The following is a 17,997-nucleotide window of genomic DNA, read 5'->3' on the forward strand; positions in this document are numbered from 1 at the left end:
GTAGTAATTTTGATCAAGAAGGTAAAGAAAAGGTTGATTTTCTGAGCTGTGGCATGCCGGTGTTTTTCTTTTGTCAACTGTGTTGATGGGGAGAAAAGTCAAGAGAAGTAAGAAAGCTCTGAAAATGCTTAGCGTCCCAAGATCTATAGGTCCGTTCCATCATCTTCCATTTCTATTATTGTTAGGGGCCTGAAGCTAGCTAGCACTTCCCTCACACCCTTTTCGTTTTCTTTTTAAACATAATCCATCTTCTTCACCTTTATATATTTCCCTCTGTGACCTTCTATGAGGATCAGATGCTCCTTTAACTTTAGATCCAGAAGACTCCTAAGAGATCTCATAACAATAAAAGAGGAAACTAAGACCTAGAGAAGCTATAAGTCTTTGGTTAATGGCCAAGCTTGAACAAACAGGTGACTTGCACAGGCCTGAGAACTGCAGACCTGAGTCAGTCTGGGCTCCAATCTGGACAGGAATTAACTATACATTGATGGTTTCTCCAGTCCCCACATTTTAGCTAGCAGGGTCAGAGGCATATAGCTGCTTGTGCTGAGAGCTTGAAGTAGATAGATTGAGGGGACTCGGAAGTTCCCTGAACACTTATATCCAATGTACATATCTTGTTTTAGTGATTTTAAATAACTTTAATGGCAAAGTTCAGATAACCCTAGCTTTAGTACTATTAAAACTGAATAACTGCAGTTTTAATAAACTTAGGGAAACTGCAGTTTTCCATAAGGAGTGGAAAGGCAGCAGTCTCTTGTGTGGATTCTTGGTGTTGGGCACATTTAATCTGAGTGGTGATCCCCAGAAAGTCATTAAAGAAACATGAAGTTATATTTATATTAGAGAGGTGATAATGGAAACCAGAAACACCCTGCTAAAAGCATCCAGTCTGTTCTTTCACTCATATCATCTGTTCTTATCCTTTTCATTACTCCTTAACTAAACTAGCCTATAGCTGAAAACTTCTCTAATTTATTTTTCTAGGCACATGTTTCCTGTTGGGACAGAAACCGGGCAGTAAATTGACCGACCTATGAAAATAATTGTGCAGGACTTTTTTTTTTTTTCAGCACACTCTGTAGACTATTGAATACCTTATAATTCTCTTCAGATTGATTATTTGGTTTTACATGACCACAGTTAAGACTTCACATATGGTCACAGATGAATTTCAGTTGCATTAAGTTTCTGTTCCTTGACAATTTAGCATAACTGACCCACCTCCCCAAAATGTGGGGGATTCAGAAATGTACTGCAGTGATTTTACTGCATAGTTCTAACTTTGGGCTTCATGTGAGAAACCTAGTCTTGTCTTGACTATCAATCAAAGAAGGCTTTTCTTCTTTTTTTCCCTACATTGGTGGTGGTGGTGGTGGTGTGTGTGTGTGTGTGTGTTTGAATGACATGAACACGTCACTGTTCCTTCACTTAGACCTCAAGGTAGATTTCTTTTCTCCCTGTCACCATCTGTACTCTGTGTTCTCCATACTTAAACATATGCATGCAAACAGAGAGAGAGGCAAAGAGGGTGAGATACAGACTGAAAGAGAAGAGTATGAATGTGTTAAAAATTGTAGGCTGTAATATGCCCTCCCACTCACCCACCTCCACTTCACCTAAATGTGTTCTTCAGAGCTGGAGATGATGGAACAGCTCAGGATGACACTGTTTCTCTCACTGTCAAATCACTTCACTGGCACTTCAGTTAGAGAGACATTGCCCAAAGTGGGTATTTAGCTCTTTAGTTGGGTAGTTACTTGCACTGTAGGCTACTTATTTATAGACTGAGGAATGGCTTATTACCCTACAGACCTGGAAACTTACCTCCTGGGCTTACTTCAGAGTCCAGTTGTTGTGCTTTTAGAAACTTTCTAAGTAGGTACACAGGGAATCTGCTAAGGACCATGGGTTCAGCAAGCTGCTGGTACTTGTAAATTTTGAAGTTGCCTTCCTCTAATGTTCTAATTGTACCATTATGGACAATATCTTCCAATTCCCTGGCCTTCATTTTTTTTTTTTTTCATCTGTGGGATGAAATAAAAATATCCAGTTTGTTGTAATATTATGCAAAGCCCCAGGCATAATGAACCTTCTAAAAATGGCTGCTTATTATGATTATTCTTGAATTAATTTGGATTAACATCTGGAAATGAATGTAGACTAGCCAAGCACTTTAACAGTTCTATTGTCTATATTTGAGAACAAGGAAATGATCAATTGACCTTATAGTAGTTGCCAGGTTCCTTTTGAGGTTCTATTAGGACAAATTGGCTGCAGTTATCATTTTTAGATATGAAATAATGTTTCAAACTGCAAGCTCAAAATAAGAATTTTCTCTATAAAGAATCATAAATAATAGAATTCAGTAATTCCAGCTAAAGTATATTAAATGATATTTTAGAAGAAAAATAATGCTATCATCATTTCATGTATACTTTTAGCTTAAAAGTTACATAATAGATGTTTTACGTTAAGTATGCAATCTTAACTATATAATGTATTGTCTGTGGAAAGCACAAAATGACAAATATTATGGTTCCTGAGTTCACAATGTGGATTCAGTTTTCCTGGTTCTTATTATACTTAAGTTAGTTAAACATCTCAGGTTGTTATAGAATTAAGTGTGATCCAGTGAAGTATATGGGTGCAAAAGAAAAAAAATCCATGTAAACGTTTTACTATTATCATGCTCAAATCTCCCAATTTATCAATGGTTTTCTGAGGCAGTCAGTGTTGTTCATTGCTTTTAATTTTATTCTTGATAGTAGTAGCCTGTGCCCTGCTGATTTGCTCAATTCAGAGATCCTTTCTCTCTCTCTGACAGAAAAGGAGCCCCACTCATTTAATAATGGCTATTTTTGATATCATGTCTATGTATAGTAGCAGAATAGTCAGCTGAGGAGTTGTACATCAGAGTTCTACTCAGATCCCATTTCGATTAAGAAAGCAGTTTGAAGTCTGTAGTAATTTTAGAAAAACATAAAACTGCCCATTTTCACTTGTCTTAGAAAAGATAAAAATCATCCATGTAAGTCCTTATTAAGTCATACATTTTATTGTTTGCGTGTGCTTCTTTAAAGGGACTAAGAAACTGTAATCTTGGGCTTTGGCATCATAAGTGAACTTGAATACTCAGCTTTCCAGCAGATCACATGTATTACATGCACCATTTAGTTGCTCTGAGTCTGTTTGCTTATCTGTAAAATAGGGGTAAAAACAATTACATGGAACTGACTGATTGGAGGATAGCATCAGATTACAGATGTCATGCACAGCAGGCACTCAATAAATGCACATTTAAATTGAGCATCTTGAGTTTTAGTTGAGGTGATGCAGTTTGCAAAAAACAGATTGTCTTGTTTGAAGGAAGTTGTTATTCTAAATTCATGTTGGTATAGATTTTAGAAAGGGAGAAATATATAGACAAGATTAAGGTTGGAGTAACAGAAATAGTCGCAGCTGTTTTAACTATGTCTTATACTTTTAAGGCACATTTGGCAGTAACTTAGTAATTACCATTTTCTGTGGGGAAAAAAAGTTAAATAGACTTTATGAATTGTATAAAAAATACTTTGTGTTCATGGAAATGCTAATTACATTTCCTGTAATACATGTATAAAAAATGTTGGTTTATAAATGGTGTGTAGCAGACTATCATAAAGGATCAAGTGTCTTTCGCAGCTGCCTTTTCTTCAAAATAGGTTGTCTGGAGAAATTTGAATTTGACAATTTAAATTTTGAATGGAGATGTTTTATGGATGACACAATATGCTTTTCCATTGCTTATGGGCAAGCATTTTATATGTTCTCTGGTGTATCTTCAGCACTTTAGACACTATGTGTCTGACACATAGTGTGTGTGCAATAAGTATTCCTTGAATAACTTAAGTTGTAAGATACACCTTATTCCAAAGGACTAAAATACATTAATACCTTCCAGAATCTATAGAAATCTTACTAAGAGATAACAGTAGGAGTAATGACTCTGTATGAAGTCTGAAAATTTGTGATGCAGTGTTCTTGTCTTATTTTTGATGCTGTCAGTAACAGATTTGCAACATTTTGTCCAAGTCACCTCACCTCTCTGTGGTTGGTCTTTTATTTTTCTCTTTTAACTAAAGTGAAAACTAAGATTCCTTCAAGCACTAAGATTTTGAGATTCTGAACTTATAGTTGACTGCCTAGAAAGTAAAGATTGCTAGGGATTCTAAATTTGTAATTTCAATGAGGCTTGCAATAGATAAGCATGGATTATGGGCTAAGGAGATGCAACAGGACTAGAGCAATAGACTTTCATGCACGAGACACTGCAAGTCACAGATTCACTTAGCACAACCGTAAGCCAGAGCTGAGCAGCATTCAGGTAAAATAACAATAGTTATAAAATAAATGGATTGCAACTTTCTTTCAGCACTTGTTAATGGGGGATCCCAAGTAGGACAATGCGTTATGCTTTAGTTTCTACACAGTTATTAAAAATGGAGATCTTTTATATATTTTTTGGCATTATTTTGGGGGTATTAAGATGCCTATGTGTTTGGCACATAGTCAGCATCACATACATGCTAGCTCATGTCTTTTCTTTCATTGAAAACCTTGGTAATTTTCCATAAAAATAGAAATGTAGAACCAATGGTCTATTAGAGCTTTGTTTTACATTTGAGTATGCAAATAAAGATATTTGCCGACTTTGCTATTAAAATTGGTAATCTTATTTTTGGTGACATTTCTTACCAACAATCAGATGTATAAAGACATCTAAGGATTATGGATAGGTTATGTTAGATTAATGTTTTTTTTTTATTTCAACTTAGAAACAACACTGACTGCAAGCTTTTCAAATTCATGAAAGTCCAGAACATTTATGGAGGCTATTGACATAGTTTTATAATAATGATCAAAAGCACTACTTACCGAATATTTGCTATGTAGCAGGCACTGTGCTGAAGATAAAGCACAGTTTTCTCCTTACTTTACACATAGAGTCCTGGAAGTAAATAATTTGTCTAAGGTGATATAGCAACTAAGTGCTGAAGCTAAAAGTAGAAGCTACATCTAGAACTTGTGATGAGAATCAGGAAATGCAAACTGATTTGGTAAGAAAATAAACTTGTCTACTTACTGTCATCTAAGCTGGCAGTCAATTTGAATATTGTAATTAGATTGAGATGTCTGCCATTTTTCTTCCTCCCGGTTCCTGAAAGGAAGGTTATAACCATATAGCTGAGGGTGAGATATACCTTGTCTGTCTTTGTCAGTCTTCAGTGCTTTTATGACTGAAGAACAACTTCTAAGAAAAAAAAACAGAGAAAATTGTCCTAATGCAACATGAATAACAGACATTTTTTTCTATGAGATCATTTGAAAATTTAGAATTATGGGCCAGGCAGTGGCACAGGGCTTAAGCACACACAGTACAAATCACAAATACCCACGCAAGAATACTGGTTCCAGCCCCCAGCTCCCCACCTGCAAGAGAGTCACTTCACAAGCAGTGGAGCAGGTCTGCAGGTCTCTCTCTCTCTCTCTCTCTGCCTATATTCCCCTCCTCTCTCAATTTCTTTGTCCTATCCAAAAAAGAAAGAAAAATATGGCCATGGATGTAGTGAATTCATAGTGTAGGCACAGAGCCCCAAGTAGTAACCCTGGAAGCAAAAAAAAAAAAAAAAAAAATCAGAATTGTGTGAAAAATTAGGCCATTGCTGATAATAAGCTTGGAATTTGGTTATACTATCTTTCAAACCTAGTGAGCTTTTGTTAGTAGTCAATGTCTGATCTTAATTCCTATTGTGTATTGTGTTTTCTTTCTCTGTAACAACTGGTACCATTGCTTATGTCTGGTTTCTTGAAATATGTCCAGAAGTTTGTGGCACTGCTGCTTTCTTTATCACTTGATCCTTCTCTTGCCTTAATTTTCTCTCCTTAAAGGAGAGGAATTCTCTGTGCCAGTGATTCTGTCAACCATTAATCTGTTCTACTCCCATATCTGATTACTGAGACATGGTACCAAGGTTTGTTTTGAGAGACTGCATTCCAATCATTGCCTTCAGCCACCTTCTGTATACTGAAGTCCTCAATTTCAATATCCATCGAGATTCTATATACTTACCAAGTTTCTTCTAGGTCTTACAAGTTTAATACATTGAACTATAATTTGAGGGGACTACATATTATATATTTCAGATGGCAATAAATATTATTATGTTATAATTATTGAGTCATCAAATCACTTGTCCTTTCTCGATTCCTTAACTTAATTTTTTTTTCTCTCCTAGATCTATTTCTGACTAACCTTTTTAATAAAACCAATAGTACTTCTGAATAATGGACTCATTATTCATTTTTTTTCCTTCAGAGAGAAAAACTAAGAAACAAACTAGAACACACCTCACCTGTAGTCTATAAAAACATTTGTGAATAAAATCCAGACTCTTTTCTTGATAGTAAAGTCTAGTCAACCTGTCCATATTTTCTCTTGTCTGCCTGCCATAGGGAATATTTACTTCATTTGAATATATCTCAGGCTCAGTTTTGTTCAAATTGTGAAAGAATCTCTTCCTTCTCCTAATACATACACTCCATACTTCAAATCTTAAGGGTTTTAAAAATCTTTCCCAGCCTTCTATAGGCCCACTAAGTCTCCCTGTGCTCAGTAAAATACTATTCACAGATTTATGATGTTTTTTTATTGTTATAGCATTTCTACTTACTATAGTGAATGTGTAAATTATAAATCATTTTAATCTATGAACATCATCTTAAATCATCTTGTCATCTCCCAAAATTGACATAGCAGACGGGACCTTTCAATGTATTTAAGTAAAACCAGTAAAGGGTTGGACTGGTTTATCACAGCCTTAGAGTAAAGATCACCTTCAATCTAGTTTATTGTGTAAGCCATAACTATTCTAACTTTTTACCTTTTATCATTGATTTTTAGGAACCTATTTTTCAAAACTATTTTGCTCAATGAATGACATTGATGGGGCATTGTTACCATGAGTTGATATAAAGTGAGTCAAAGGGAAAGCCATTTTAATTACCTCCTGCAATTGTATGAGTACTTGCATGACTTGTAGTTGGTGTTTTGAAATATTGATAATAATTACCTTTAAAGATCCTGGTTTTTTGCAAAGTTATGTAAATATATTTTAGGACTAATTAATTGTATGTTCTAATTTATAATTGCTAATGGGAACATTCTTGTGGGTTTTCAATACACAGTCTCAATTGCCCTTGTTCATAGAGAACACAGTTGACCAAGATGAAGGTGCCATTCAAATTGTCATTTGCACATACTGAACAGCCATATAAAGTAAACTTTCCTAATCAGTAGTAACTATTAGAAAGAGAACTGACTTAATTGGTTTTAATAATACCCACAGTGAACTCATCTAAATAGAATCTTTTACTTAGTACTAGGATAAAAAAAAAAAAAGTAAAAAAACAGGGTGGCCTGTAGTCAACTTACACAAAGTATAAACACCTAGTTTTATGGGAGTAAGGCATATATTCTCAGAAGATGCCCTGGATTCTTGCTTCAGAAGGAGGCTTTGTCCTTTCTTTAATACTAAACAATAAAAGACACTGGATTAAATGAAATAAAGTTCTAAATGATACTATCTAATGATACTGTTAAATTTTGTTTTATCTTTAAAGATTTTGACTATGTTGAATAGGAACGTTTTTTTAATGTGGGTCCTTTAAAAAGTTCATTTTCTAGTTTTACATTATGTTTTCCATATTGATATTATTAATCTCTACTAATAATGAGAAAGAAATGAAAGAGTATTACTGGTAATGCTTTAATGTACTTTTTAAAATATTTATTTATTCCCTTTTATTGCCCTTGTTTTATTGTTATAGTTATTGCTGTTGTTGTTATTGATGTCATTGTTGTTGGATAGGACAGAGAGAAATGGAGAGAGGAGAGGAAGACAGAGAGGGGGAGAGAAAGATAGACACCTACAGACCTGCTTCACCGCCTGTGAAGCGACTCCCCTGCAGGTGTGGAGCTGGGGATTTGAACCGGGATCCTTATGCCGGTCCTTGCTCTTTGTGCCACCTGTGCTTAACCCTCTGCACTACCGCCCAACTCCCCAATGTACTTTTTGAATCTAGCTACCACTTCAAATCAAGTATCAGGTGTCTCTATGCATATATAAGAGATTTTATTAATTTTTATTTTTATTTATTTACTGGATAGTGACAGCAATTGAGAGGGGAGGGGGAGATGGAAAGGGAGAGAGACAGAGAGACACTTGCAGCCCTGCTTCACCACTCATAAGATTTTTCTCTGCAGGTGGGGGCTGGAGGCTTGAACCTGGCTCCTTGTGCACTGTAATGAGTGTGCTCAACCAGGTGAGCCACCACCTGGCCCCAAGAGATTTTATTTAGGAAGCAATGCTATGGCTGGTTTCAGATTTTTACCAAATTGCGAATTACTGAGATTTTGTTTGTTTGGAGATTTTGTTTTGTTTGTTCTTCCAATTGTTTTATCCCATCAGTTGTAATCAAGTACCAGTAGGGGAGGTAAGAGTTTAGTCATTCAATTGTACTTGTTGCTAAAATACATATCTGGAGTTGGGTCATGACTCATAGACTAAAAAGGCAAGGTCATTTTGTTAAAAGACCAAATATCACCCCCTAGTTAAGTAATGTCAGATTTTATAAGTGTGGTTCTAAGACAAACTGATTGTTTCACTTATCATGTAATAATAGATATACTACTGTTGATAAAGCTGACTTTCTCTCCCTAAAATATAATGCAAGGGAACTCAATACTCAAAACAATAAAAAACATTTTCTTTGAAGCAATGATTTGATCATAATACTGATGGAAATTTAAGCAACTAAGTTTTTTTTTAATAGGTGCATAACATTTGAAAAATTTAATGGCATGCCTCTCTTGACTAGTATATAGTTTAATTTCTCAGATTGTGCAGAGTTTCACAACTCTCATATATGAGAGGGAGATTGCTCTGGTATGAACAGAAAGAGTGCTGATAGCTTGGTTAGCTGATCTTTGTGAACTACCTTGTCAGGGATCAGAGCCTGTGTGTGAATGAATGAAATCAAATGCATTTTGAAAACAGATCTAGGGACATAGATTTCTTCTAACTGAAAAGGCTGAAAGTCAGAAGCCATCCTAAAAGAATTAACATCTACACTGTGGTATTCAGGAAGTCAAGAATGGTACTATGAAGGCTTTCTCTGTATTGTTTGAATGTTGCCATGGCAATAGTTTCCAACAGAAGTTACATGTTTTTCAATTCCCCAAAGCAGCAAGCAGGCTTTCCTTCTCCTTCCCACATCCCTGCAGCCCTCCCTGCCTTCCTCAGTTCTTAGTCCTTATCTCCCAATCCTTCCCCACCTCCCTTTGTCCTTTTGTTCTCACTTTTCAAGTCAGTCTCCATTAACACACAAAATATTCCAACTCCAAGAGGTTACTTTTATGTGACTCTAACATATAACCTTCTATCCTGGTGTCTGTTGACATTGGTCTGTTTGTATATTAAAGACTTAATTAGTTGGAAGCTGTGGATGGAAGCAGGGTTAGGGCTTTCCCTTGTTGGTAGGACACAGAACATATTATAATGGTTGGTGTTGTGGTGATATGTTAATTGGATCGCTCCACGCAAGTACAGAGCAGCAGTCTCTGACAATTAGAAAGAACAATAAGTTTATTATGAAGGAGCCCACTCTCTTAACTAGTGGAAGGATTAGCATGCATTGCAGGTCTCTGGAAGGTTCCTGTAGACCCTCAGAGAGCTGCCTTTGGGAATGTCTCCTGTCTCTTTAAAACAAGGCTGAAGCATCTCTTTTCACTTATTTTCTGCCAAAGAAAGAGAAGTGAGGGGATAGTGAGAGATCTGGTTTAGTGGGTGATGGGGAACCCTGTCTCAGACCTGGGCTGTAGGATATATTGCAGGGATGTTAGGAAGAAATCTCTGCCTGCTTAATGCACGTGGCTAGTGAATTGTGAAATGGGTCTCATTAGAGCCTTTCATATCCCGGCATGTGCCAAAGTGCTTTGCAGGCACTGCGCCATCACTTCAGGTCCAACCCTGCTGCTGAGCATTGCAGCCAAGAAGGGACAGAGACTCTGTCTGTGCTCAAGTCTTTAGTCCTATCTCTCTCTGTCTACTGTTCATTGTAAGGCGCCTCTGGACCTTTCATTCTGTCCAGGGATGAGGATTAACACATCCCTTAGGTGTTTGGGAAGAAGAAATATGAAGGATTTGAGTGCCATTAATCTAGGCTGGAGGCAACCAGTAGGTGCTAACACCCAGAGGTTCCCTCTCTTACTAGAACTGACAGTGAATCTGCCTCAAGACTTCCCGGAAATATGCCCAGGCATTCACCCAAAAGAGTAGATGGCCAAAAAAATCATCAGAGACCTTTGTGTGATTAGACACAGAAGGATTACTTTTCTGTCTTCTTAGGTTCCTGTACTAGAAATTTTGGAGTCAAGTTTTATCTTCCAGAGAATAAATACATCAATAATGTCTTAACAGTCACCTTATGCTAAGCAGGGACTACGGGTCAGGTGCTGTGTATTTGCCTTATTTCAAACATTCAATGTTTCCATAAGATTAATGATCTGAAAGTGGAGGTGGAGGTGGTACAGTGGAGAAAGCATTGGACTCTAGTAATGCCCCAAGTTTGATCCCTGCTATCACATGTGCCAGTGATGTTCTTGTGATCTGTCTCTCTGTCTCTCTTTTTCTCCCCTAATTAATGATTAATAAATAAATAAGTACAATATTTTAAAAGAATACACATACAAACAGATTCATTCTGAGTCCTGTCACTTAGATCTATAGCTTTAGACAACTTTAAAAGAATTATCTTTATTTATTTATTTATTGGCTAGAGACAGCCAGAAATTGAGAGGAAGGGGGAGATAAAGAGGGAGATAGACAGACACCTGCAGCCCTTCTTCACCAATCACAAAGCTTTCCCCCTGCAGGTGGGGACCATTGGTTCAAACCTGGGTCTTTGCACATTGTAATATGTGTGCTCAATAAGATGTGACACCCCCCCCCAGCCCCAACTTATTTAACTTTATGAACTTCAGATTTTTCATGTGTGACATTGAAATGAATACAGTACTGGGATATGATAAGTTATAATTGAAATGTTGTATATGAACCTTTTTTAGGTTGTTAACTTGTCTTTGTAAGGTCTTCACCTGTCCAGGCTAATATTTTTTTTTCAGTTAGAGAGAAATAGCGGCTTGAATAGTGTGCTGGTTTGTCATTCATGTGACCCAGGTTCAGGCCTGTCTCCCCACTGCATGAAGAGAGCTTTGGTGTTGTGGTGTCTTCTATTCTCTTTCTCTCTGTTAAGTAAGATAAAATAAAATAAAATAAAATAAAATAAAATAAAATAAAAGTAGGAAATAAAGATGCCACAGTATCCTAAGTTTTGCAAAAGCCTTACTTCAGAAAGTGGGGCAGTCCCTATCATTGTTGTTCCACTTTGAGGGCAAGGTCCTATAGAGGCCTGCAAGAGGGTCTATGATGCTGTTTCTGATGGAGACAACCATAGATAGTGGAGAGATGGATGTTAGAGGTCTAGGCTCATCATATCTATGTGTCAATTCCCAGGATTCCCTGATTGATGGGGTGTCCTGGTAGTGACCAAAAGAGTCATCATGAAAGTATGCCAGTCTCTGCCCTTATCCAGCTTTTGTAGTCCTTACTTTGTCTGACAAGGTTAGCTTTGGAGTGATTGAGGGAAGTGAAACAGAAAGTAGGTGATAGGGATATCTAGGTCTAAATAGGAACTATTTGATTAAGTACTTTATGGTGTCTTTTTTTTTTTTAGGTTTTTCTATTTGTTTGCTGCACTTACTGAGTCACTAAAAACTGTTGTGCACTTTTACTTTAAGGTAAATATTTTCCACTGACTTATGGATACATGTGCACATGTGCTCTGTCTCATGGACCCTGGTCTATATCTAGGTTCTGTTGCTTTTGTAGGAACTGCTCCAACCAAAATGGAATCAAGGAGTCCTATGAGCTAGGAAAGGTCTCACCAGAGTAACGTAGTCGGAGGGTTGACATCCCACACTTGGCTTCTCTGGACACCATCCGGAGTGAAACATGCCGAGATGGTACTGGTTGCATTGATTAGGATGAGATCAGCAGATGCAGTCTCAATTGGTATGACTTGAGAGAAGCATGTATGAAAGCTAGTTCCAACCTAGACATTCCAGGGCTGGGAGAAATGTGGGTTTATAGAAAATCTGCAACCCTCAATGACCCTGGGTCCATGCTCCCAGAGGGATAGAGAATAGGAAAGCTATCAGGGGAGGGGGTGGGATATGGAGATTGGGCGGTGGGAATTGTGTGGAGTTGTACCCCTCCTACCCTATGGTTTTGTTAATTAATCCTTTCTTAAATAAAAAAATAAAAAAATAAAATAAAAAAAAGAAGACTGTCAGTGGGATTATATATCTAGCTGACCATTCTTCAAAAAAAAAAAAAGAAAACTTTTTACATAGAAAATATAATAAAAATTGAGAGAATTTGAAAAAAAAAAAGAAAATGTGGAAGGTTCTTGCTGTCTTAGAGTTTAAGGAGACAATAGATATTGTTATAACCAAGTTATTTGGGAATTTGGTTCACTTTGGAAATCCTATGGTTGAGATTTACTGTACTATATAAGAATTACCATGAATCATGTCATTTTACACTATTTACAAATAACCAAATATATATATATATTTCCCTATATATATTGCCCTTGTTGTTTTTTTATTGTTGTTGTTGTTATTATTGTTGTTGTTACTGATGTCATCATTGTTAGATAGGGCAGAGAGAAATGGAGAGAGGAGGGGAAGACAGAAAGAGGGAGAGAAAGATATATACCTGCAGACCTGCCTCACCGCCTGTGAAGCGACCCCCCTGCAGGTGGGAAGCCAGGGCTCAAACTGGGATCCTTACACCAATCCTTGTGCTTTGTCATGTGTGCTTAACTGTGCTTATGCCCAACTCCCACTATTTATTTTTTTAATTTGTATTGTTTTAATTATGATCATCAAGTTTTGTTAGATAAGAGGGATGCAATTCCACAGAATTCCCACTGCCAGAGCTCTGCATCCCATCCCCTCCATTGGAAGACTTTTTTATATACTGACAAGACCAGAATAAGGTCCAGGAAGGATTCAGAGGACCTAGTGGGGGTTGTATTGTTATATGGGAATCTAGGGAATGTTATGCATGTACAAACTATTGTACGTACTGTTGAATGTAAAACATTAATTCCCCAATTTAAAAAAACGGAAAAAAATTATGTTCACAACTAAGTATCACTGGTCTGATGTCTGATGGTAGAGTGGAAATGATGCATTGTGCTTTACACTGTAAATTGTAACAGATTAATTTTGTGCATGCTTCTTTGTGATGCTAGCCTTTATGTAGGCATTGCATTTTTAACAATCGTATAAAAAGTTTCACTTTTCCCAAATATTATCTTGATGTAACTATCAAAATTTTAGAGGAACTGCATCCTTGCTATTTTTGCATTGTTCCTTTGGGGAACAGGAGGAACAGGTACATTTCTTTCTTTACAGGCATTTCTGGAAGTTAGAAAACAAAAGGAAAAACAAAAGACTCCTCTTCAATCATTAACCACAGTTCCTTGTAGAGGTCCTTTTTTCTACCTCAAATACCCACCCACACTCCTAGTCTCCTGAACTAGAATTAGGCATGATTTTTTCAAGCCTGGATTTCATTTTTTATTACACCAAAGATCTTAAAAGTGACATAATGTATGCTTGAACTCTCCATCCTGTCTCCTCATTTTTAGTAATCCAGGGCATGAGATCCTCAGTTTCTTAACAGACCAGGTAGAAGAAATAATTATCTGGATTTTAGCTACAAGTATTAAGAGTCCTTCAAAACATGTTATTCATATTCACAATGAGAAATCATCTTTTTTGTAGTGGTCATACTAGGTGAACCATATCATACTCAATATAGAACCTTTTTCACTTTGCCTGGTGACAACTCTGAATTGAGAATCAAATCAGGGTTGTGTATTTTTCATAAATACTACTGCAATCTACTGGTGGAATAGATCACACTTTTTATAAAGTTTTTATTATCTTTATTTATTTACTTATTGGATAGAGACATCCAGAAATTGAGAGAAGAAGATAGGGAGAGAGACAGAGATATACCTACAAACCTGCTTCACCACTCTCAAAGCTTTCTTCCTACATGTGGGGACTTGAACCTGGGTCCTTGTGCACTGTAATATCTGCGCTCAACCAGGTGCGCCACCACCCAGCCCCTTGATTACACTTTTAAATTAAAGCATTGACAAAAAGACTGGCATTTTTGATATTTTTATACTTACTTATAAAATGGAAATATTGAGAAGACTATATATAATAAAAGGGGGTACCTTTCCACACAATACCCGCCACCAGAAATCCTTATCCCATCCCTTCCCTTGATAGCTTTCTTATTCTTTATCCCTCTGGGAATATGGACTCAGGATCATTATGGAGTACAGAAAGTAGAAGGTCTGGCTTCTGTAATTGCTTTCCTGCTGAACACAGGCTGAACACAGTCTCTCTCTTTCCCTAGTGGGGATGTAGGACATCCCTGGGGATGTAGGACTCCAGGACATATGGTGGGGTTGTCTGCCCAAAGAAGTCAGGTTGGTACCATGGTAACATCTGGAACTTGGTGGCTGAAAAAGAGTTAACATATAAAGTCATACAAATTGTTGATTAATCATGAACCTAAGGGCAAGAATATTGTGGATGAAGATTTGGGGGTCTCTGTTTTCGGAAAAAGCTAGTAGGTCTATTTTAGGTGTAGTCCAAGGGGCCCATGACTTTACTAGTTTTTGCCTGTGCCTGACATCTAATATGCAGGTGGACCCAGTTATTGTCTGGGGAGGTGGTGGTCATAGCTTGAAAAAGGGCTAGAAAGCTGGATCAGGGAAGAGAGTAGCTCCCAAATATGGGAAACTGTATAAATATTGTTAAATATAAATCCCATCAATTTGATCTGGGGCCCATTTTTAGCACAGGAGCCTATGTAACCTCTGCATTCCTGTAGGTCTGAGCTTGCATTCTGTGGTCATGGCTAGGAACATTCCAGGGTGCACTAATTTCATGACCCATCTTCCTTGGGTGATAGGTAGAATATGTTGTCCAATCTGCCTTCGGAGTATGGAAAATTTCCCACCATTATTGATCTACATTGAGGGCAAGGTCCTGTAGGGGTGTCCATTATGTTGTTCTTGGTGGAGATGACCAATGACAATGGTGATAGGGATCTGTTAGAGGTCTAGACCCATCATGTCTGTGTGAGAATCCCAGGACACCCTATTCCTGATACTCGTTTTATGCTTGAAATTATAGTGTGATATTTTACATGGTTTATCTCATTGAACCCTTACTGGAATTATAATTATATGAATAACAATACAAAATTACATCAATGAGAAATACTATTTATTGAATTACTACTATGTGTAGACATTGTTCTAATATTTTATCTTTGTGATGACACTGGGTTAATAAGAAATGTGTGTGTGTGTGTGTGTGTGTGTGTGTGTGTGTGTGTGTGTGTGTTTGGTCAGATACTAGATAACTTCCCCATGTAATTACTAATAAATAACAGAACTCTGCTTTGACTACCTGGGTTAAATTTAGAGTTATTCTACTCTGCCATCTATGCTATATCTCACATGAGACTACCTAATTAAAAAAAAATTCTTAAGTTTGGTTTCTCCAAAGAAATAAAGGTACCAAAGACCTATAATTATTTCCTTTAAGCTTACTCACATTTTTTCCTGCTCCTTCCCCCCACTTCATTTTCTTAGGTATTCTCCATTTTAACCATCTGTTACACTATTTTCCTTCCTCTCTTTTTCTTTCTTTCTTTCTTCCTTTCATTTATTTATTTATTTATTTATTTATTTATTTATTTATTTATTTATTTTTCCCTCCAGTGTTATTGCTGAAACTTGGTGCCAGCACTGCCAATCTAAGGATCTTAGTGGCCATTTTTTTCAATTTTGTTTTTTATTATCATAGGGCAGAGAGAAATTGAGAGAGGAGGGGAGATAGAGAGGGAGAGGGAAATATAGATACCTAAAGACCTGCTTTCCTGCTTGTGAAGCATCCCCCCTGCAGATGGGAAGTAGGGTGAAAACTAGGATACTTGAGCAGTGCTTAATACTATGTGTACTTAACCAGGTGCAGCACTGCCCAGCCCCTTCTTATTGTATATTTCAATTTTAGTTTGGTCCAGAGTTTCTGTTCATTCACAACTCTGGGTAAGTAAAAATAAAACCTTTCTTGAGCCATAAATTTTATCAACCATTTTTTATCACCACAAATAAGCCACAAGAGTATCTTTGATGATCTTGTAGTTTGCCTTATTAAAAAAAAAAAAAAGAATGAAGAAACATTTCATGTTCTAGTAGTCAGCTGAAATGTCAGTACGTCTCCAGACTACAGTTCACAGGCTTTCTGATCCTGCAATTCCTCTCCTGGGGATATATCCTAAGGAACTCAACATACCCATCCAAAAAGATCTGTGTACACATATGTTCTGAGCAGCACAATTTGTAATAGCCTAAACCTGGAAGCAACCCAGGTATCCAACAACAGATGAGTGGCTGAGCAAGTTGTGGTATATATACACAATGGAATACTACTCAGCTATTAAAAATGGTGACTTCACTATTTTCAGCCCATCTTGGATGGAGCTTGAAGAAATCATGTTAAGTGAAATAAGTCATAAACAGAAGGAGGAATATGGAATGATCTCACTCTCAGGAAGAAGTTGAAAAACAAGATCTGAAGAGAAAACACAAGTAGAACCTGAACTTGAGTTAAAAGGATGACAGAGGATCTAGTGGGGGTTGTATTGGTATGTGGAAAACTAAGAAATGTTATGCATGTATAAACTATTGTATTCACTGTTGAATGTAAAACATTAATCCCCAAATAAAGAAATTTAAAAAAGAAGTGGTAATATAATACTAATAGCCACATACTAGTTGCATAAATCTAGCTACTTCTTGTTTCAGTTGTAACTGTTAGAAAACACTTTCTTCAATACATGTGGTAAAAGGGACTTTGGACTCTTTTCTCTTTACCTCTTAAAACCCTTTTCTTTCCCTCATCACGATAGTGTATAGCAAAAGCAAAAGATGCTTATAGTTCTGGGACAGTGTTTTCGCTGCATTTCCCAAGAAGCTACTAAATAAAATTGCTGTTCTCAGCTCTTCTGGGCATGGGGCCAGAGAGGAGGCGATGCCCCAAATCCATTAGCTGGTCACCCTTTATTTTGCTTATGAGGTAGACACTTCAGCATCAGAGAAAGCAGGCTCAACACAGCAGGATTATAGGTTCTAGGATCACAAACACCCCCTTATGTACACATAACCACATATGTAGACCTTACTGGATTTTTGCAGTATTCTAAATTCCTGCATGCCTTCTAAAGGGCCTTCTGGAGACACACACCATTTGGTTTAATCTATGATTCTAGATACAGGAAGAAAACAAACAAAATACCTCATACTAGGGCAACAGACTGGATTCAGGGCATGGTATGATATTTGATAAATACTCTCATTGTCTTCCGTATATTGGACCCTTTACTGTGGAGTCCACAGGGAGTACACAGTGACTAATATCAGTTGTAACTCATATTTCTAAACCTTAGGCTTTTAATAAACAAGTAGAGGCTTGATGCTGCTTGATGCAGCTCAGAATTTTATAATATCTGAACCACAGCTTCCTGCCTCTTGGGGCTGTCATGAAAGAGTAGGTCCTTGTTTCCTACTGTCTCCAGGATATGCCCTGAATCAAGCACTCATCAAAGCCCAGATAACTCTAATGACACCCTGCTTTGCCTTTGTCTTTTGAGTCCATCTTTGTCACCAGCTATTTCTCTTACAAAGGCACAGATTTTGTGGTTTTCTTTTTTAAAAGCACAAACCCTCAGT

At 37.1% G+C, this 17,997-nt stretch overlaps 1 protein-coding gene across 6 annotated transcripts in view; it reads left to right on the top strand.

Moving 5' to 3' along the window:
- Nucleotides 1-17,997, top strand: part of LRRC4C (leucine rich repeat containing 4C) — a 424,916-nt gene that overhangs the window by 210,568 nt on the left and 196,351 nt on the right. The gene's annotated exons all lie outside the window — the stretch shown is intronic.

This window comes from Erinaceus europaeus, chromosome 17 (assembly GCF_950295315.1).
Source record: "Erinaceus europaeus chromosome 17, mEriEur2.1, whole genome shotgun sequence".
NCBI classification, from domain to species: Eukaryota; Metazoa; Chordata; class Mammalia; order Eulipotyphla; family Erinaceidae; genus Erinaceus; species Erinaceus europaeus.